This window comes from Pongo abelii, chromosome 21, assembly GCF_028885655.2.
Source record: "Pongo abelii isolate AG06213 chromosome 21, NHGRI_mPonAbe1-v2.0_pri, whole genome shotgun sequence".
In the NCBI taxonomy this organism is placed as follows: Eukaryota; Metazoa; Chordata; class Mammalia; order Primates; family Hominidae; genus Pongo; species Pongo abelii.
The window spans coordinates 34,091,091-34,112,570 of NC_072006.2; the positions used below are offsets into that span (position 1 = coordinate 34,091,091).

Sequence of the window (21,480 nt, forward strand, 5' to 3'; positions counted from 1 at the left end):
AATGTTTATTAAATATGTGTTCTGGGTAGAGCACTATGCTGGGTATTCTTGGGTTACAGAAAAGTGGGAGATACAACACACTTTTGAGAAGTGAGTCATAGTCCACTTGGAGATGTGCTACAAACAACTGCAAGCAAATTAATGAAGAGATACGAAGAGAAGATTCTGATTTTAAATTGGTATTCCTCAGTAACATTTAATGTAGAAAGACAGTCCTGTAGAGAGGCTGCGTGGTTGCAGTAGCTTCTGTGGACCCTGCCCTGGGTGCCAGGAACACTCTGCCCTTACTGAGAGTTCTAGAGACCGTCAAGAATGCTCCTACACCTTTCTAGACACCTTCCAAAATTGCCCGGGTTGAGAACCATTGGTTTTAAATAGGAAATTATTCAACAGCTTGCTTAATGGCTTTCTAAGTTCTTTTTGTTAATTTATAATTTTTAGAGTGCCAGAGTCATATTCCAGGGTCATATCTTACCATCCCCAACATTTTTATAAAAATTGTCAAACAACACAAAGATGATTAAAATGAACACCTGTATACCCACCACCTAGATTCCATCATAAACATGTTACTGTATCTATATATCACCTGTCTATCTATCTGTCCATCAAACTATCCATTATGTCTCTTCAGAGTAAATGGCAGACATCACTACAATTCCCCCAGTACGTGTCATTGACTAGAGAGTAGTGTTTGTTTACACTTTTGTCCCCCTGCCAGGATAAAGAACATCACCATACCAGAAAATTCTAATATGGCCTTCCCCAGTCAACCCCACCCTGCCCTTGGAGGTGATAATTTAATTCTTTTCCACCATAGGCTAGTGTTGCCTGTTGTGAAATTTAATTTAAATGGAATCCCACACTATGTCCTTTTGCACAGTCAGTATTGTGCCTTCACTCAGGCATATGGGAAGCTTTCTCACTGAACTTGCATTTCAGGGAAATCCTCTGGATTGGGGATGGGGGTCCTCAGAGATGTTCACATCCTAATCCCCAGGACCTGTGAATGTGTCACCTTACATGGCAAAAGGGACTCTGCAGATGTGGTTAAGTAAGGACCCTGAGATAGGAGGATTATCTGTATTTACCTGGCGGATGCAGTGTAAGCACATGGATCCATACAAGCATCAGTGAAGGCGACGTGAGGGTGGACAGACTTTTGAGGATGCTAAGCTATTGGCTTTGAAGATGGAGGAAGGAGAGCAACGAGCCGAGGAATGCTGGCAGCCTCTAGACGCTGGAAAGGGCAAGGAAACGGATTTTCCCCTAGGACTCCTGAAAGGAACACATCCCTATCCATACCTTAATTTTAGCCCTGTGTTGCCCACTTTGGACTTCTGACCTCCAGAACTGCAGAATTTATTACTAAGGTGATAAATTAGTGTTGCTTTAAACCATTTGTTACAGCAACAATAGGAAACTAATACAGGGCCAACTTTTTTTTTTTTTTTTTTGAGATGGAGTCTCACTCTGTCTCCCAGGCTGGAGTGCAGTGGCACGATCTCGGCTTACTGCAACCTCCACCTCCCAGGTTCAAGTGATTCTCCTGCCTCAGCCTCCCTAGTAGGTGGGATTACAGGCACGTGCCACCACGCCCGGCTAATTTTTTGTATTTTTAGTAGAGATGAGATTTCACCGTGTTAGCCAGGATGGTCTCAATCTCCTGACCTCGTGATTTGCCCGCCTTGGCCTCCCAAAGTGCTGGGATTACAGGCGTGAGCCACCATGCCCGCCAATATTTTTAATGTATAACAGAATAATAAGTCAGGTTTTTGTTTTTGTTTTTAATCCAGGATCCTACCACCCTAACAAATCCAACTTCAATTTTTTTTCTCCTTCCTATTTCTTGCCCTAAGCACTTACAACGTTTAGCTTTAATCACAACGTAGTACAAATTTTGCATTTCTGCTTTTTTTCCCCACTTGCCATTTTTATCAGGAGTATTTGTCCCTGTTGCCATATGGTTTTTATAACTGTTTTAAGAGGGCTGTTAAGTAAATTATATCACATGAACATTAAATTTACTTAACTACCTTGTTAAAGGATAATTTTTTTAGAAGTTAAAATTATCACTCATACAAATATAAAATTAACATGTCAAAGATTGTATTTAACTTGTTAATTATTGAGAGAACCAGTAGGACATTTTAATTGGCTCAAAGGAGAATCCAAAGAACAAATAATTATAAGCCTAGCAGGAATGCTGAAATGAGTTTGTTTCATAGTTATAAAACTGGCAAAATTGGCCGATATCTGCAGAACAATAATCAGTTATATTCATTGGTCACAATTTGCATTTCTATGAACAAGAATCATCTGCATTATCAGTTTCCCTTAATTTACATAATTGTAAAGTAGCTCAAAGGCAGTCAAATGAAAGGGGGAATCAACTCAGAAAGGTGGGCTAGATTAGACAGAACACTCAGTAATTGGAGGCAGGGGTGGGGGCGGTGGGCAAGACCTATTTCAAAGTCCTTCAGTGTTTCCTGATAGCCTGTATTTGGATAGTTGGGTTATGTCCAGTTATTTGCTTTTGTTAAATGTCAATACATCTTTGAACATTTTTTTTCTTTCCTAAATACCTAGGTTCTATAAGATACAATACTGTTAATAGTAGGGGATCCCTAGGGTCAAAGGAGATTTTATGACTTTTGATTAGCGTTGCCAAGTTGACCAGAGTTGTATAAGCCTTTTCCTATGCCAAAAACAAAAACACCATCCATGTCCAATGGCTATCACTTCCATAGTGTCCTAAAAAAATCTTTAAAAACCTTCCTTTCTCCAGTGGTCCTCTGCTATGTCGTGAATGTGTCTCCCAAAGTTCCATGTGTTGGAAACTTGATCCCCAGTGCAGTGGGTGTGGGGAGGTAGGACCTAACGGGAAATGGTTGGGTCATGGGGGCTCTGCTCTCATGAGTGGATTAATGCTGTTATTATGGGAGTGGGTTCCTCATAAAAAGATGAGTTCCAGCCACCTCTTGGCCTCCAGCCCTCTCTCTCTTTCTGCCCTTCCACCCTCCACCATGGGGTGACAGCAAGAAGCCCCTCGCCCGATGCCAACACCTTGATTTTGGACTCCCCGGCCTCCAGAACTCCGTGAGATCAATTTATCTTCATTATAATTTACCCCATGTATTGGTATTCTTATTATAGCAGCAAAAAGTAGACTAAGTCACCCTTCCACCTTCTCATTTCTTCTCATACTCATTGGCCAGAATTAAATCTTTAGAGAATTTGACTGACCTGGATCAATCAAGACCCATCGCCCCAGGGCTGAAGAAGGGCTCAGACTCCCCAAAAGCTCTGAGCCCTAGAGCCCCTGAACAGATTGTTAATAAACAAGAAGCAGGGGGACCAGTGGACCCAGCTGGAAGTGGTTTATGTGGCTACTTACTGTATTTTCTTTTTTTTAATTTCCTTTTTCGTTTTACTTTTGAAATGCATGATGGTTATACTACAGTCCTAGGATTCAGGAAAACTTCTAATTCTACATCTAACCTTTGCTAAGGGTTAGACGCCAAATTACCTTTTGTTTGAGTTTTTCCATCCATTAAATGAACTTGGGATGAGAGTGTGAATGTGGGTGGTCAGATGAAGTTTAAGATACCTTGCATCTCTAAAATTTTAATTATTTGAAAGTTAATGATCCATGTGAGAAACTTACTGCTGTGGCAACCACACACCACCACCACCACCCCACCCTACCCTCTGTTTGAAATGCTTGTTCTTCAGTGCCATAAAGAAATAGCACTTGAACATTAATTTCTTCAGCAAGGTCATTTTTATACTTTCTGCAGAAAGGGTACACTCGCCAGCAGTTTTGCCACAAGAGTACACCGAACAAAGGAGACAGGGTCATTTATAACTAACTTGACAAGTCCACTTTACTGCTGTGTCCGGTTTCCATTGGCTGGAACGGGACCTCACATTCTGTATTTGTCCTGATTGGCTAGCAACTTAGAACTTTTTAAAAGAGGCAAAGGCAGAGGAGAATGAAGGAGGAAGTAACTTGTGGAATGCTGAGAAAGGTAAAAACACCTTCAAATAAGGAAGAGGAACAGGCTATGACCTAATGCTTGCTTGGACCAGTGTAAGCATGGCAGGGCAAATAGGCTAAATTGTGGGAGCTAAGAACATAAAGTACATTGATTTCTTTATTACGGCTAGCAGATATTTAAGAATGTTAGCACAGGTCTTTGAATAAGTTTTGCTCCCAAGAGAAGTTACTATTTATTCTTAATTAGACAGGGAGGAAAGTCTTTGAAGAGGAACCTCTACTTTACTTTTTACACCCCTAAGAACCATGACGATAGACTGCAAAAAAGCATCCCATCAACCTTCACTTTTTCCAGGAAATGGCTGGCCACAGAAAACTCTCCGCCCCTTTCCTCTTTTGAAATGTTCCCAAACTGCTCACTTGCCTCCTTGAAGCTAATCAAGGATGGTCAAATGTACTTGAAGACCACTTTGTCTCTTGGCTTGCTTCCACAAATCCTACCCTTATATGACATTTGCCAAGTCAACACTGTCAGTATTTCCCCTTTTTACTCTATAACGTCTAACACCTCTGAACCCTTACCAAAACAAAGGTTTCAGCAGAAGGGTTCCCTTGCTGCATGTTTATGAATAAATAGCCTTTGTCGATTTTATCTTGGACTTAGTTTTGTCTCTGACACATGTGGAATGGATGTCTGTTAGAATTCTGCCCTTACCACACCTCTTGCTTCCTGGATAAATGTGGATTCACTTGGGTTGATGACCTTGGGCTGCACTGGCTTCTTAAGAACCATTGAGAAGCCAGTGTAGGGATTCTCGTTCAGACCTCTATAATTCAGTGAATCAAAGAAGGGCAGCTGACACCAAAAACGCATTAAAATGTCAAGGCCAGCAGCCCTCTAGCTTCTGGCTGGAGTGTGTGATAAGTTCGTCTGAGTTCCCTGAGTTCAAGGCATGCAGTGGGCAGATCGACTATGGGCCCATCAGAGGCTGAGTTTGCAGCAGCAGCTGCCCTGTACAGCATGCAGCAAAACAGCTGTCAGCTCTTATTAGGAAGGTAGAAACATGCCAGTGGGTATGTATGCAGGACTAGTGTATTGTTGGATGTGCCTGCTACTGACCACTGTGGTTCTATTTAACATTAATTTGTATATTTCTCAAAGCAGCACATGCCCAAGATTTAGGCAAGTAAATTCAGTTAACCACAGAGTATACTTTTATGCCTTTCCTGTGATAACACCATTCTAGATGCTAAGAGTGAATGTAGGATAGGACAGAAAAGCGCTGCTGGCAAGGACCTTACATTCATGCCAGTGAAGGAGACCCAAAACAGATGGGCAAATAATGTCAGCCATCTGGAAGCAACGGAGTGAAGTGGCCAAGTGAAGGCCTGGAAGAAAACTGTTCTAGGCTAAGTCCCTGAGGGGTGGTGAGTTTGGGGTGCTGGGGAAACAGCAGTATGACCTTTAGGGACAGAGCAAAGGTGTGAGGGACAGAGTCAGGCAGGGGCCAGGTGAGGCAGGCGATTACAATATAAGTCTAGTGAGCAGTGGATTTCAGCAGGAGAATTATGTCTATTTGTTTTGGGGAGAGTGTTTTGAGACAAGGTCTGATCTGTCACCCAGGTTGGAGTGCAGTGGTGTAATCACAGCTCACTGCAACCTCAACCTCCCAAGCTCAAGTGATCCTCCCACCTTAGCCTCCCAAGTAGCACATGCCACTGTGTTGAGCCGTTTTTTTTTTTTAAATTCTCTGGAAACTGGGAAATTGACTGAAAGGTAGTATTCCTCCAAGCCCTTGAATTTAGGCTGGTCCTGTGACTACTTTGATCATTACAAGGCAGTGGGAAAGGATGTTCTGGGACTTCAAGCCCGGGCCTCAATAGGACTGCCAGCTTCTACTTCCTTCTCAGAACACTAGCTCTGAGCCCAAGCTACATGGAGAGGCCATTGTCCTAGCTGAGAACCTAGCCAACTGCCACCACGTGAATGAACCACGGTGAACACTCTGCCCATTCAAGCCCACAAATGCCCACAGCTCCAGCCACATCACACGAATAGAGGAACCACCCCACTCAGCCCAGGAAAACCAGAATTGTGAGATTGAATCACTTGGTTTTGAAGTTTATTTCACAGCAATAGATAACTGAAACAAGGGCAAGAGTGACGGATGGATGCAGGACACAAGCCAGCTTTGGGGTTCATTTAGGCAAGAAAGGATAGAGGCCTGGAGCAGATTGGCAGAAGTGAAGACAGTGAATCGTCAGATTCAGGACACACTTGATGGGTGCAGCTTTCAGGTTGGATTATAAGGGAAAGAGGTAGAATAGAAAAGCAGCAAGTCCCTGCCTGGCTTTCTCCAGACCATTCCTTAGAGCTTTAGACTCAGCTCTCTTTGATAACTACCACCATCCTGCACTAACCAGTTGCTTATACTTATACTGACTTATATTGTGATCATTGTTTTGTTTTTTGTTTTTTTTTTTTTTGCTTTTTAAGTAAAAAATAAGGTTAAATCTTTGAGAAGTCCTTCTTAAGCAACAAAACCTCAAAGACACAAAGGAAATTATTAATAGATGTAACCACCTAAAAATAAAAAATGAAACTTCTCTATCATAAAAACATGCCATCAACAAAGCTAAAAGATGAGCTATAATGGAGAGAAAATATTTGCAAAATATAACAAAAATCTCATACACTAACTATATAAACAATTCTAAAGAAAAAGGTAGCCAAATAGAGACTAGCATTAAGCTGCTCTAGGAATTTCACATTATATTACCGTATCTTGATGTATGAGTTTTAGATGTGTCATGTGGCCCCTCGGCCTTCAGTAGATATGCCCAGGCTTCTCACAGCATGGTGGTCTCAAGGTTCCAAGAAAGTGAAAGGAGAAACTTCAAGGCCTCTTAAAGCCTTGGCTGCAGAACTCACATAATGTCACTTCTTCAATGTATTGGTCAAAACAAGTCACCAGGCCAGCCCAGGCCCAAGGGTAAAGAAATAGACTCCTTCTCTCACTAGGAGAAACAGCAAATTTCTCATTGCAAAGTGGTGCGGATACAGGGAGGTGTGGTTCACTGGGACCATTATTATAACACTCTCATACAATGGCTAAAAATGCCTTTCTTCTACCCTCACGATTGATAATTTAGCTGTGAATATTATTTTGTATTGACAATCATTTTCTCTTAGGATGAAGGCATTGCTGCACTCCCTTGAGCTGCCAGTGTTGTTGAAAAGGGTAATGTCATTTTGATTCCTGTTCTTTTATGTGTGATCTCATATTCCTTTCTGAAATCTTTCAGGATCTAATTTATCTATGGTATGATGAAAAGTCATAATACAGCCTTGCGTGAGTCTTCTTTTTTCCTTTTCTCCCCTCCTTTTCCTCCTGTTTTTTGTTTACTATGTTAAGCATTCGGAAGGTCATTTTAATCTGGATACACGTGTCCTTCAGTTTGGAAGGTTTCTGATATTTCTTTGATAGGTATATTTTCCATAAATATATTTTCTCCCAAAAATTATCAGAAGAGTGGTATTATTTTACATTTTTAAACATTTACGCTTGGCTTAATAGAACACAAATGAGTTCTCACATCTACTTCTGCATTCAATCTTGCAATATGTTGTTTTGGTTGAAATCTATGAAGAAATTACAACTAAGCACATTTTTAAGGAAGCTTGTGTCTGAACAGATAGTAATACAGAAACCAACATAACAAGAAATATCTGGCATCTCTTTATCTGAGGACTTTGCTAAATGGGAAATATTTAGTCATCTTCTTGAAAAGAATTTATCCAAACTTGCATTGGTAGAAAACAAAACTGGCTTTGTTTCCCTGTATGAAAACCACTTAGCACTTCATTTGTATATTCAAATGTAGTTTGTGAAGAGAGCAATCAGAGAAATCATGTATCCAATTTGTAAATACAATTAACCAAGAGAATATACAGGTCAGATCACCCTTCAACTGGTCTGACAATTGCCATCACAAAGTGAGTCAGCTGGCCAAAGTGATGGGGAGACATTCTGAGAAATGTGTCATTAGGAGATTCCACCATTGTGTGAACATCATAGAGTATACTTACACAAATCTGTATAGTATAGCCTACCTACCACACACCTAGGCTATACGGTACAACCTGTAGCTCCTAGGCTACAAACCTATACAGCAGGTTTGTACAGTGACTGTTGAATACTACAGGCAATTGGAATACAGTGGTAAGTATTTGTGTATCTGAAGAGATCTAAACATAGAAAAGGTGATGTGTTACTACATGACGTTATGCCAGTTGGCAATAGGAATTTTTGAGCTTCATTATGGTTTTATGGGACCACTGTTGTGTATGCAGCCTACCACTGATGAGAACATCATATGCAGTGCATGACTGTACTTTGACCACCAGGGGTACAAGTGCATGGACTGGACAAAAGGAAAACCTCAGAGAACCTGAGGATGTAGATAAGACTGTTTAGTGAGGTTCTCAACTCATCACAAGCTACCAGGTATTCAGCATGGAGGGATGGTGACAGTTATGCAGGACATTGACATATGATGATACAGTGGTCATTCTTACATAAAATGAAGAAGACTGTCCAGTAAATTCTATGAGTTTGCAGTAGATGGATCATCAAAGGATATGGGTAATCTTGTAGTAACACGACTATGTTACTAGGAATTTCACTAGTCCTGTTACTAACTCATAGGCCATGGAGCAATATAAGACCAAGGTTACAAACCCCTAAAATTATCTGGCAAGAGAATGACATTTTTATGTACTTTGGTCTGAGCATGTGATTCATCAGTATATGACAGCAGATCAATACAGATACATCCAGGAGAAGCCATCCTTTTATTCTGAAATGTTGTCCTAACCATACCTGAAATAAGTACTAAGTGATGCACCAGAATTTTCCTCCCTGGGATCAATGAGCAGTAGCATTGAGAGCAGAAATGGCAGCTGTGGTAACAGGAGCTGCTGTGGTCAGTAGGCTCTCGGGGTCTGTCAGGCAAGAGCATAGGATAGTGACAATCCAAATGAAAGCAAAAACAAACATAAAAAGGAATGAACTACTGAAATGCCAACAATGTGGATGAATCTCACAGATATTATAATAAGTAAAAGAAGCCAGACTTTTTTTTTTTTTTTTGAGATGGAAGCTCACTGTGTCACCAGGCTGGAGTGCTATGGAGTGATCTCGGCTGATTGCAACCTCCGACTCGCTGGTTCAAGCAGTTCTTCTGCCTCAGCCTCCTGAGTAGCTGGGATTACAGGCATGCGCCACCATGCCCAGCTAATTTTTGTATTTTTAGTAGAGATGGAGTTTCACTATGTTGGCCAGGATGGTCTCGATCTCCTGACCTCATGATCCGCCCACCTTGGCCTCCAAAAGTTCTAGGATTACAGGCGTGAGCGACCGCGCCCAGCCCAGACTTTTACAAACATTACATTCTATGTGATTTTCTTCATATGGAACTCTAGAAAAGACAAGTTCAATTTATACTGGCAGAAATCAGGCCAGGTCTGAGGCTCAGGATGGAGGAAACTGACTAGGAAGGAAGACAAAGGGAACGTTTTGGGGTAATGGAAATGTTCTGTATCTTGATTGTGGTTAGGGTCACATGGGTATATACATTTGTCAAACTCATGGAAATGTATACTTTAAATGGATACATTTTATTTCATGTAAATTATACCTCAAAAAGTTTATTAAAAAAATACATGGGGCTTCCATGTTCACACAAGATAAAGTAAGTGGATTCCACCCTATTCCTTCTGCTAATTACAACTAAAAACTAGACAAAATACACAAAGCAACTATCAGAAACCTCTAAAGGTGGAGTAAACTAGGCAGACTGGCTAGGCAACTTGAGTCTCAAGGGATGACCTGGCAGGGAGTTCCCAGAGGCTCTCATAGTGTTCACATTTCAACCTGGGCACCTAGAGGAAGGCACAATCCGAAATGACCAACAAGCACAGACAACAAAAGTCCTAAGGAAAATGCTTTCTCTAGTCAAAGGATTTAGAAGAGGACAGTAATGAAGGATGGCTTTTTTTTTTTTTTTTTTTTTTGAGATGGAGTCTTGCTCTGTCTCCCAGGCTGGAGTGCAACGGTGCGATCTCGGCTCACTGCAACCTCTGAGGATGACTCTTTTGACAATACTTGCTCTACTCCAGGTGAACACCATCAAATAAGCCACAGCCCTCCTCTCCCCAACAGGCTCTGCAGAGACTAGTGTGGAGTTCGGTGAACCATCCCTGCTGTGCACTAATGTGGGGGCACCACTCCCCTTCCTCACCAGTGATTCTGGAGACAAGTGGAGCTCTATTAATGAGCCCCATCCTGCACTAATGTGATAAGAGGTGACACCCACTCCCTCCTCCTTCTTCCCATGGGATGCTATGGAGACTCTAGGGTAGAGCCCTGTTGACTACCACCTGCCCTGCAGTAACAGAGGCAGCACCTACCCCCTCACAGAGAGCGTGGGCAGAGTAACAGGAGGGAGCTGCAGAAAAAGCGTCTTTCAATTTGTGCATATCCCCAAGTGGCCTATGTGTGAAACTCATCAGAATTAACACAGCAAAAGCTTTAAGAACTGAGCTATGCTGTGAAATACCACTCCGGTTTCAGACTGGTCTCTGGGTAGCACACAGGCAGAGCAGACCAAGATAACGCTGAATTTGAAACCAAACTGACATTCAAACTCACAGACCACAAAAGTGAGTCATGATGTGCATTCTGAATTTAAGCAGGTTGAATGCATGCTAAAGTAGAAAATATAAAAAGGAATCAGAGTTTCATAATACCCAAAGTACTGATAATATTGAATATTACTTGTCATGTCAGAAAACAGAAAAAGTCAACCAGAATGAGAAAAGGCAATCAACAGATGCCAATACCAAGATGGCACTGATGTTGGGATTGTCTGGCAAGGATTTTTAAAGCAGCTATCATTAAAAACAAACAAAAAAACTTTTAACAAGAAACTGTGAACACTCAAAAAACAAAAGTTCAATAAATAAACAAAAGATACAAAGAAACCCCAGCCAGGTGCGGTGGCTCATGCCTGTAATCCCAGCATTTTGGGAGCCCAAGGTGGGCAGATCACCTGAGGTCAGGAGTTTGAGACCAGCCTGACCAACACGGAGAAACCCCGTCTGTACTAAAAATACAAAATTAGCTGGGCGTGGTGGCATGCACCTGTAATCCCAGCTTCTTGGGAGGCTGAGGCAGGAGAATCGCTTAAATCCGGGAGGCGGGAGGTTGTGGTGAGTCAAGATTGTGTCATTGCACTCCAGCCTGGACAACAAAGAGTGAAACTCCATCTTAAAAAAAGAAAAGAAAAAGAAACCCCAAATGGAAGATTTATTTTATTTTAAATCACTTTTTAAAAAATAGAGACAGGGTCTCACTACATTGCCCAGACTGCTCTCAAACGCCTGTGCTCAAGCAATCTGCCTGCCTCAGCCTCCCAAAGTGCTGGGATTACAGGTGTGAGCCACTGTGCCCAGCCTATTTTATTTTTTATTTATTAACTTATTTCTTTTGAGACAGGGTTTGTCTCTGTCACTCAGGCTGGAGCCTTGTGGCATGATCTCAGCTCACCTGCAAGCTCCACCTCTTGGGCTCAAGCGATCCTTCTACCTCAGCATCCTGAAGAGCTGGGACTACAGGCACATGCCTTCATGCACAGCTAATTTTTTGTATTTTTTATACAGATGGAGTTTCGCCATGTTGCCCAGGCTGGTCTGAAACTCATGGACTTAAGTGATCTGCCCACCTCAGCCTCCCAAAGTGCTGGGATTACAGGCATGAGCCACCACACCCAGCCCCAGATGGAAGTTTTAGAACTTAAAAAAATATATATATATATAATAACATATATATATATACAATAACAGAAACAAACTCACTGGATGGACACAATGGCAGAGTGGAGATGACAGAGGAAAGAAACATTGAACTTGAAGACAGACCAATAAAAGTTACACAGTCTGAACAGAGGGAAGAAAAACTATAGATTTTTAAAAAATGAATAGGACTTTAAGGACCTATGGGAAAATACTCCAAGATCTAAATACTCTTTAGATCTATTGGAGTTCCATAAGGACAAGAGAAAGAGTGCAGTGCTGAAAATATACTTAAAGAAATAATAGCTGAAAACTCCCCAAATTTGGTGGAAGACGTAAATCTTCAGATTTAAGAAACTCAGAAAACCCCAAGCCAAGAGGACATAACAACCCTAAAATAGTATGCACTAAACAACAAAGTTATAAAATAATGTGAAAACTGACAGAATTGAAAGAAGAAATAGATAAATCCACAATTACAGTGTGGACTTCAACATCCTTCTATCACTAACTGATGGAACCATTAGACAAAACAAAAATCATCAAAGATTAGAAGAAATTAACAACATGAGCCAACAATATTTAAGTGACATTTATAGAACATTCCATCCAACAGCAGCAGAATACACATTTTTTTTTAAGTGCACATGGAACATTTACCAAGACAGACCACATCCTGGGACATAAAACAAACTTTAACAAATTTAAAATAATTGAAGTTATATGAAGTATGTTTTCTGATCAGTTGTGATGGAATTAAACTGTATGCCTCTCACTCATTCTTAGAATGCAAGGCTGGTTTTATACTGAATTAATAATTAGTAACCTTCCAAAAAAAGAAAGTACAAGGCCCAGATGGTTTCACTGGTAAAACCAAACATTTAAGGAATAAATAGTATCAATTCTCTACAATTTCTTCCAGAAAACAGAAGCAGAGGGAATACTTCTTAACTCATCCTGTGAGGCCAGCACTACCCTAATACCGAAACAAGATTAAGATATTATAATAAAGGAAAATTAAAAACCAATCTCTCATGAACATAGATGTACAACTCCTCAATAAAATATTAGCAAATCAGGAGGTGGAGCAAGATGGCTGAAAAGAAGCCTCCAGCAATTGTCTACCCTGCAAGAACACCAAATTGCACAATGATCCGCACAAAAAAGCACCTTCATAGGAGCCAAAAATCAGATGAGTGATTACAGTACTTGATATTAAAATCACATTAAAGAAAGAGGCACTGAGTGTGGTATGGAGAGAGAATATGTGCACTTCTGGGAGAGAGCACAGTTGATTGTGGGACATTGCATTGGAACTCAGTGCTGCCCTCTCACAGTGGAAAGCAATGGGGCAGAATTTTGAGAGTGCTCATGCCCTAGCCAGGGGCAAATCATCCATCCCAGCAGTCAGAACCTGAGTTCTGGCAAACCCCGCCAAAGTAGGCTAAAGTACTCTGGGGTCATAAATAAATTTGGAAGGCAGTCTGGACCAGAAGGACTGCAATTCCTGGGCAAGTCCTGGTGCTATGCTGTGTTCAGAGCCAGTGTACTTGGGAGGCATGTGACCTAGTGAGACACCAGCTGGGGTGATCAAGGGAGTGCTTGTGTCATCTCTCCCCCAACTCCAGGCAGCACAGCTTACAGCTACAGGAAAGACTCTTTACTTCTGCTTGAGGAGAGGAGAAGAGTAAAGAGGGCTTTTTTTTTTGGCAAATTGGATACCAGCTCAGCCACAGTAGAACAGGACACCAAGCAGAGGTCTGAGGCACCTGTTCCAGGCTCTAGCTTCTGGATGACATTTCTAAACTTAGCAGAAAGGAACCCACTGCCAGAACAGAAGGACCCAGTTCTGGCAAAATTCATCACCTGCTGACTAAAGGGCCCTTTGGCCCTGAATAATCAGCAGTGTTAGCCAAGTAGTACTGGCCGCAGGCCTTGGGTGAGACTCAGCCACACTGGCTTCATGTGTGACCCAGTACATTCCCAGCTACGGTAGCCACAGGGAGAGACCCCTTCTGCCTAAGGAAAGGAGAGGGAAGAGTAAAGAGGACTTTGTCTTGCAGCTTGGGTACCAGCTTGGCCACAGTTGGGTAGAGTACCGAGTACCAAGTGGGACTCTGGGGCCCCGATTCCAGGTCTTGGCTCCTGGATGGCATTTCTGGACCTGTACTGGGCCAGAGGGAAGCCTACTGCCCTGAAAGGAGAGAATTGGGACTACAAGCATTCACCATAAGCTGACTGAAGAGCCCTTGGGTCTTGAATGAACATAGGTGGTAGCCAGGCAGTACTCACCTCGGGCCTAGGACAGTGGTGGCCATGGGGAGACTCCTCTGCTTGAGGAAAGGGGAGGGAATAGTGGAAAGGACTTTGTCTTGTGGCTTGGATGCCAGCTCAGCCACAGTAGAATAGAGCATCAGGTAGACTCCTAAGATTCCCAACTACAGGCCCTGTCTTCTGGACGACATCTATGGACCCACTTGGGGCCAATCTCAGACAGAGATTTATGAATATTTGGACAGATAATTCAAAATAGCCATTTTGAAGAAACTCAACAAAATCATGTTGATAACAGAGAAAAAATTCAGAATCCTATCAGATAAATTTAACAAAGAAGTTGAAATAATTAAACAGAACCAAGCAGAAACTCTGGAGCTGAAAAATGCAACTGACATACTGAAGAATGCATCAGTCTCCTAACAGCAGAATTTGTCAAGCAGAAGAAAGAATTAGTGTGCTTGAAGACAGTGTATTTTAAAATACAGTCAGGAGACAAAAGAAAAAAGAATAAGAAAGAATGAAGCATGCTTACAAGATCTAGAAAATAGCCTCCAAAGGGCAAATCTAAGAGTTACTGGCCATAAAGAGGCAGTAGAGAGAGAGACTAGGGTAGAAAGTTTATTCAAAAGGATAATAACAGAGAACTTCTCAAACCTAGAGATATAAGATATCAATATTCAAATACAAGAAGGTTATATAGAACACCACGCAGATTTAACCCAAATAAGACTACCTCAAGACATTTAATAATCAGACTCCCAAAAGTCAAAGATAAAAAAGGATTCTAAAAGCAGCCAAAGAAACAAATAACATACAAAGGAGCTCCAATACATCTGGCAACAGACTTCTCAGTGGAAACCTTACAGGCCAGGAGAGAAACTAGCATGACATACTTAAAGTGCTAAAGGAAAACAAACCTTTTTATACTGGAATTTATCCAGTGAAAATATCCTTCAAACACAAAGGAAAAATAACGACTTTCCCAGACAAACAAAATCTGAGGGATTTCATCAACACCAGATCTGTCCTACAAGAAATGCTAAAGGAATTTCTTCAATTAAAAAAGCAAAAAGGATGTTATTGAGCAATAAGAAATCATCTGGGGGCTCACACCTTTAATTCCAGCCCTTTGGGAAACCAAGGTTGGGGGATTGCTTGTGTCCAGGAGTTCAAGACCAGCCTGGGTAACATAATGAAACCCCATCTCTACAAAAAGTAAAAATTAGCTGGGCATGGTGGTATGTGCCTAAAGTCCCAACTATTTGAAAGTCTGGGATGAGAGAATTGCTTGAGCCTGGGAGGTTGAGGCTGCAGTGAGCCACACTCCACTGCACTCCAGCAAGGGTGACAGTGAGACCCTGTCTCAAAAAAAAAAAAAAAAATCTGAAAGTATAAAATTCACAGATAATCATAAGTACACAGAAAGACACAGAATATAACACTGTAATTGTGGTGTGTAAACTACTGATCTCTTGAGTAGAAAGACTAAATGATGACCCTATCAAAAATAATAACTACAGCTTTTCAAGACATAGTATAATAAGATATAAATAGAAACAACAAAAAGTCAAAAGCAAGGGGATGAAGTTAGTGTAGAGTTTTTATTAATCTCTTTGTTAGTTTGTTCATGCAATCAGTGTTAAGTTGTCATCAGTTTAAAATAATGGGTTACAAGATATTATTTGCAAGCCTTATGGTGGCCTCAAATCAAAAAACATACAATGGATACACAAAAGTAATAGAAAGAAATTAAAACATACCACCTGAGAAAATCACCTTCATTAAAAGGAAGATGGAAAGGAAGGAAAGAAGGAAAAGAAGACTACAAAACAACCAGAAAACAAATAACAAAATGGCAAGAGTAAGTGCTTATCAATAATAACATTGAAGATAAATGGACTAAACTCTCCAGTTAAAAGACTAAAGTAGGCCAGGCACAGTGGCTTACACCTGTAATCCCAGCACTTTGGGAGGCCAAGGTAGATGGATCACCTGAGGTCAGGAGTTTGAGATCAGCCTTGCCAACATGGCAAAACTGTCTCTCTACTAAAAACCAAAAAACTAGCCAGGCATCATGGCGTGTCTGTAGTCCCAACTACTTGGGAGGCTGAGGCAAGAAGATCGCTTGAACTTGGGCGCTGGAGGTTGCAGTGAGCCAAGATTGTGCTACTGCACTCCAGCCTGGGTGACAGAGAAAGGCTCCATCGAAAGAAAGAAAAAGAAAGAAAGGAAAGAAGGAAGGAAGGAAGGAAAGGAAGGAAGGAAGGAAGGAAGGAAAAGGCAGGCAGGCAGGCGGGGAGGGAGGGAGGGAGGAAGGAAGGGAAGGAAGGAAGGGTGGCTGAATGGATTTTAAAAAAATAAGACCCAATAATGTCTTGCCTACAAGAAACACACTTTAAAGACACACGTAAACTAAAAATAAAGGGATGGAAAAAGACATTCCTTGCAAATGGAAACCAAAAAAGAGCAGTAGATTTCAAGACAAAAACTATAAAAAGAGACAAAGAAGATCATTATATAATAAAGAGGTCAATTCATCAAGAGAATATAACGATTGTAAACCTATATGCACTCAACACTGGAGCACGCAGATATATAAAACATATATTATTAGAGCTAGAGAGACAGACTCCAGTACAATAACTGGAGACTTCAGCATCCCACATGCAGCATTGAACAGATCATCCAGACAGAAAATCAACAAAGAAACACTGGACTTAATCTGAACTATAGATTCCATCTATAGACCAAATGGACCTAATAGATATTTATAGAAGTTTATCCAATGACTGCAAAATACACATTCTTCTCTGCACAAGGATCATTCTCAAGGATAGACCATATGTTAGGCCCCAGAACAAGTCTTTAAAAATTCCAAAAAATTGAAATACTATCAAGTATCTTCTCTGACCACAATGGAATAAAACTAGAAATCCAATAACAAGAGGAATTTTGGAAACTGTACAAGCACATGGAAGTTAAACAATATGCTCCTAAATGACTAGTGGGTCAATAAAGAAATTTAAGAAGGAAAGTGAAAAACATTTTGTTATTGTATAAAAAATTTACAAGTAGAAAAAAATAAGAAAAAAGAAAAAAAATTGTTGAAATAAATGAATATGGAAACACAACATACCAAACCCTATGGGATACAACAAAAGCAGCACTAAGAGGAAAATGTACAGCAATAAGCACCTACATCAAAAAAGTAGAAAAACTTCAAATAATCTAATGATGCATCTTAAAAAACTAGAAAAGCAAAAGCAAACCAAACCCAAAATCAGTGGAAGAAATAAAGATCAGAGCAGAAGTAAATAAAATTGAAATTAAAAAATACAGATCAATGAGACAAAAATTTGTTTTTTTGAAAAGACAAACAATGTTGATAAATTTAGCCCAACTAAGAAAAAAAAAGAGAGGAGACTCTAATAAAATCAGAGGTGAAAAGGAGACATTAAAACTGATACTGCAGAAATTCAAAGACACTACTATTATCAGACACTACTATGAGCAACTATATGCCAATAAATTGGAAAATCTAGAAGAAATAGATAAATCAACCTACCCAGATTGAACCATGAAGAAATCCAAAACCTGAACAGACTAATAACAAGTAATGAGATCAAAGCCATAATAAAAAGTCTCACAGCAAAGAAAAGCCCGGGACCCAATTGCTTCACTGCTGAATTTTATCAAACATTTAAAGAAGAACTAATACCAATCCTACTCAAACTATTCTGAAAAATAGAGGAGAAGGGAATACTTCCAAACTCATGCTACAAGGCCAGTATTACTCTGATACCAAAACCAGAGAAAGACACACCAAAAAAAGAAAACTACAGGCCAGGATCCCTGATGATCATTGATGCAAAAATCCTCAACAAAATACTAGCAAACCAAATTCAAAGACACATTTAAAAAATCATTCATGGCCGGGCATGGTGACTCACGCCTGTAATATGGTGAAACCTCATCTCTACTAAAAATACAAAAATTACCTGGGCATGGTGGTGGGGGCCTGCAATCCCACCTACTTGGGAGGCTGAGGCAGGAGAATTGCTTGAACCTGGGAGGCAGAGGTCACAGTGAGCCATTGCAGATTGCGCCATTGCACTCCAGCCTGGGCGACAAGAGCGAAAGTCTGTCTCAAAAAATAATAATAATAATTAATTATGACCAAGTGAGATTCATCCTAGGAATAAAAGGATGGTTCAACATATGCAATTCAATCAGTGATACATCTTACCAACAAGAATGAAGGACAAAAACTACATGATCATTTTAATTGATGCTGAAAAAGCATTTGATAAAATTCAACATCCCTTCATGATAAAAACCCTCAAAAAACTGGGTAGAGAAGGAATGTACTGCAATATAATAAAACCCATATATTACAGACCCATCACTAGTATCATACTGAATGGAGAAAAACTAAAATCTTTTCCTTTATGATCTGGAATAAGCCAAGGATACCCAGTGCACTATTATTCAACATAGTACTGGAAGTCCTAGCTAGAGCAATCAGACAAGAGAAAGAAATAAAGGGCATCCAAATTGGGAAAGAAGAAGTCAAATTACCCTTGTTTTTAGACAATCTGATCTTCTATTTGGAAAAGCCTAAAGGCTCCACCAAAAAACTGTTAGAACGGATAAATTCACTAAAGTTGCAGAATACAAAATCAGCATACAAAAATCTGTAGCATTTCTATATGCCAAGGATGAACAATCTAAAAAAGAAATCAAGAAAGTAATTCCAATGGGAATAGCCACAAATAAAATACCTAACAATAAACAACCAAAATAGTGAAAGATCTCTACAATGAAAACTATAAAACATTGTTAAAATAAATTGAGGAAGACACAAAAAATAGAGATATTCCATGTTCATGGGTTGGAAGAATCAATATTGTTAAAATGTCCATATTATCCAAAGCAATCTACAGAGTCAATGCAATTCCTATCAAAATACCAGTGACATTCTTAATAGAAATAGAAAAAATTCTATAATTTATATAGAACCACAAAAGACCCAGAATACCCAAAGCTATTGTGAGCAAAAGGAACAAAACTTGAGGAATCACATTACCTGGCTTCAAATTATACTACAGAGCTATAATAACCAAAACAATATGTTAATGGCATAAAAACAGACAGACTAATGGAACAGAATAGAGAACCCAGAAACAAATCCATCTGATCTATTTAAACAAAGATGCCAAGAATATAAATTGGGAAAAGGACAGTCTCTTCAATAAATGGTGCTGGAGAAACTGGATATCCATATGCAGAAGCATGAAACTAGACTATCTCCTGCAATATATACAAAAATCAAATTAAAATGGATTAAAGATTGAAATCTAATACCACAAATGATGCAACTACTAAAAGAAAACATTGGGGAAACTCTCCTGGACATTGGACTGGGCAAAGTAATACCTTACAAGCACAGGCAGCCAAAGCAAAAATGGACAAATGGGATCACATGAAGTTGAAAAGCTTCTTCACAGCAAAGGAAACAATCAACAAAGTAAAAAGACAACTCACAGAATGGGAGAAAATATTTGCAAACTATCCATCTGATAGGAGATTAATAACCAAAATATATAAGGAGCTCAAACAACTCAACAGGAAAAAAAATTCTAATAATCTGAGTTTAAAATGGGCAAAACATCTGAATAGACATTTCTCAAAAGAAGATGTACAAATGGCAAACAGGCATAGGAAAAGGTGCTTAACATCATTATCATCAGAGAAATGCAAATCAAAACTACAGTGAGATATCATCTCACCCCAGTTAAAATGGCTTTTATCCAAGACAGGCAATAACAAATGCTGATGAGGATGTAAAGAAAAGGCAACCCTCATACACTGTTGGTGGGAATGTAAATTGGTACAAACACTATGGAGAACAATTTGGAAGTTCATCAAAAAAACTAAAAATAGAGATACCATATGATCCATCAATCCCACTTCTAGATATATACCCAGAAGAAGGGAAATCAGTATATCAAAGAGATATTTGCACTCCCATGTTTATTGCCGCACTATTCACAATAGCCAACATTTAGAAGCAATGTAAGTGTCCATCAATAGATGAATGAATAAAGAAAATGTGGTATATATACACAATGGGGTACTATTCAGCAATAAAAAAGAATGAGATCCTGTCATTTGCAACAACATGGATGAAACTGAAGGTCATTATGTTAAGTGAAATAAGCCAGGCACAGAAAGACAAACTTCGCACGTTCTCACTTATTTGGGAGAGCTAAAAGTTTTTTAAAATTGAACTCATGGAGATAAAGAGTAGAATGGTGGTTACCAGAGGCTGGGAAGGGTAGTTGGGGGAGTAGGGAGGGAAATGGGGATGGTAAATGGGTACAAAAATATAGTTAGACAGAATGAATAAGATCTAGTATTTGATAGCACAACAGGGTGACTACAGTCAACAAAATTTATTGCACATTTTAAAATAACTAAAAGAGTATAATTGGATTGTTTGTAACACAAAGAAAGAATAAATGCTTGAGGTGATGGATACCCCACTTACACTGATGTGATTATTACACATTGAATGCCTGAATCAAAATATCACATGTGCCCCATAAATATATATACCTACTATGTACCCCAAATTTTTTTTTAAAAAATTAGCAAATCAAATCCAACAATGTATAAAAATCATTATACACCATGATTTGACCAAGCAGGATTTATTCCAGGCATGAACAACTGGTTCAACATTCAAAAATCAATTAAGAAAATCATGTGATCATATCAATGGATGCAAAAAAGGCATTGCCAAAATCCAACACTCTTTCATAATAAAAACTCGCAGCGACTTAGGAATAATAGAAAACATTCTCAAATTAACAAACGGGAGTTACAATAATTCTACAACTAACATCATACTTAATGATGAGAAACTGGATGTTTTCCCCCTTAATATTAGGAACAAGGCAAAGATGTCCCCTTTCACCGCTCGTATTTAATACTGCACTAGAATTTCTTGCTAGTGCAATAAAACGAGAAAAGAGAATGAAAGGCATGCCAATTGGGAAAGAAGAAATAAAACTGTCTTTTATTTCTGTGCACAGGATGGCATGATTGTCTACATAGAAAATCCCAAAGATTCAAAACAAAAGACTCCTGGAACTAATAAGTGATTATAGGAAGTTCACAGAATATAAAGTTAATATTTAAAAGTTTAGTGCTTTCCTTTATGACATCAATGAACAGTTGGAAGTTGAAATTAGAAACATAATGCCATTTACATTACCACCAAAAATAATGAAATACCTAGGCATAAATCCAACAAAATATGTACAGGATCAATATAAGGAAACAC

At 39.6% G+C, this 21,480-nt stretch overlaps 1 long non-coding RNA gene across 3 annotated transcripts in view; it reads right to left on the reverse strand.

Annotated features, from left to right (window-relative positions):
• Window positions 1–21,480, reverse strand: part of LOC103888778 (uncharacterized) — a 55,425-nt gene that overhangs the window by 11,956 nt on the left and 21,989 nt on the right. Inside the window, exons 2-3 of one of the 3 annotated variants that reach the window (XR_008516883.1) lie at window positions 18,131–18,273; window positions 8,884–9,005 (exon numbers count right to left, since the gene is read on the reverse strand). The exons of the other annotated variants lie outside the window; for them this stretch is intronic. This is a non-coding gene — a long non-coding RNA (uncharacterized LOC103888778). The remainder of the gene's footprint in view (window positions 1–8,883; window positions 9,006–18,130; window positions 18,274–21,480) is intronic. 3 annotated transcript variants of the gene reach the window in all.